This window comes from Vombatus ursinus, unplaced genomic scaffold (genome assembly GCF_900497805.2).
Source record: "Vombatus ursinus unplaced genomic scaffold, bare-nosed wombat genome assembly UNPS02009573.1, whole genome shotgun sequence".
Classification (NCBI taxonomy): domain Eukaryota; kingdom Metazoa; phylum Chordata; class Mammalia; order Diprotodontia; family Vombatidae; genus Vombatus; species Vombatus ursinus.
Window position 1 is genome coordinate 28,915,910 of NW_020949351.1, and position 1,893 is coordinate 28,917,802.

Consider the following 1,893-nt stretch of genomic DNA (forward strand, 5'->3'; position numbering starts at 1 on the left):
TGAAGCCTGAGACAGTGCCCTTTCCAACATGGGAGCAGAGCTCAAATTTAAAAGAAAGGGAAAAGGCCAAAAAAGATGAGCAATAAAAGCAATAAAAAAGGAATCTGACCACCGAAAGTTATTATGGTGACAGGTAAGATCAAAAGACACAAACTCAGAAGAGGACAACAATGTCAAAATACCTATGAGCAAAACTCCAAAGAAAAATGGGAGTGGTCTCAAGCCCAGAAAGAACTCATGGAAGAGCTCAAAAAGGAGCTTAAAAAATCAGAGAGGTAGGAGAAAAACTGGGAAAAGAAATGAGAGCGATGCAAGACAATTATGAAAAAAAATAGTTGACAGCTGGGAAAAAGAAAACAACTGCTTAAAAAGTAGAATTGGCCAAATGGAAAAGAAAGTTAAAGAAGGAAGAGATTCACTTAACTTCATCAAGTCCTGGACAGCTAAGACTATACGTTGTAGAGTAGATGTTAACTTGCTTTGGTAAAGGAAGTTTCCTATGCCAATGAAATAATAGGTCCCATTAAAAAAAATAGAACACTAATAGTTGAGGTCATAGAATAAAACCTTAGAAAAGCTTGTAAGTACTTAATTGTTTTGGGAGGGGGAAGTGTGTAAATAATTTATAGCTGAGTTCAGAAGAAATATAAGCCTCTGCTTCTAAGGAGTTCGCTCTCCTCTGAAGGAAAATAAAAGCTCAGAAATAAGAAAAATCAGAGTTCAGAAGTCTAAAATAATAGTTTGAAGAAGAAATTTAAAATGCCTGTTTTTACATTTAGAAATTGTTTTATGAAAGTGTCAGGTCTGGCAAACTTAGGAACATACAAACATCATGAAGTAGGCCAACCTTGACCACAAAAGCTAGATCATTATTATATTGTACTCAAGTTAAGGATTAAAATTAAATATATTCTGTCCCTCTCCCAACCTTAACCTTCTAACACACACACATACACATGAATCATATTTATTTTTCTTCCTGCTCAAGTTCATGGTGTCCTTGGGAAAAACTATAAGATTATTTTGTTAGTTTCAGCTCACCTCTCCACCTCCTGTTTATCAAACTTTTGGGCTGTCACAAGGCTATAAAGGGTAAGGGATATGGAAGAATCCAAATAGGTGAACCCTGGACTAATTTTCTTAAAAGCAAGAAGAAAAGCCTAATGGGATAAAACATGGTACCAGGTAAAGAACATGTCACTAAAGAGTCCTAAGACCTGAGTATGAATCCTTCCTCTACCATTTACTATCTGAAAAACACTGGGCATAATTTATCCTTTTGGGGGCCTCAGTTTCTATCTTTGGTAAGAATTTGAGGATTGGATGCCAGCTTTGGCATATACTAAAATTGGAATGATACAGAGTAGATTAGCATGGACCCTGTACAAGGATGACATGCAAATTTGTGAAGCATTCCATATTTTTAATTAGATCTGTAACTGTGATAAAGTAAATGAGCTCTCATAAAAAAGTAAAATAAAATAAAAATTGAAGATTAGACTAGATGGTCTCTAAGATTCCTTCCAGGTTTAGATCTATGATATGGCAAGAAACCTAACTCTACTTGAAACCTCAAGAATCCTAATTCTGGTTAGATGAGCCAGCGTCTCATAATATTCAAAGATCTAGAGGAAATTTTTCAGCACCTTGGACAGACCCCCTGTTATGACTTTAGGGGAGGACATGGATTGATAGAAGTTGAAGAGAAATTGTTAGGTGGGGATTTGCAACCTTCGGTGAAATATCCACATTGATGAGATCACAGCTTCACTGAAATATTGAAACACATTACTCGTGTGACTCTGCCTGGTAATCGTGCCAAATTCTTTTTCTTTATTCATAGGACTACTCTATAAGTCCCTGAAATGAACAGGAGATAGATGGAGATCTTTT

The 1,893-nt window shown here is 35.9% G+C and overlaps 1 pseudogene; it reads left to right on the forward strand.

The window, feature by feature from the left end:
* Positions 1-1,325: 1,325 nt before the first annotated feature.
* On the forward strand, positions 1,326-1,425 carry LOC114036083 (annotated as a pseudogene).
* Positions 1,426-1,893: the final 468 nt, after the last annotated feature.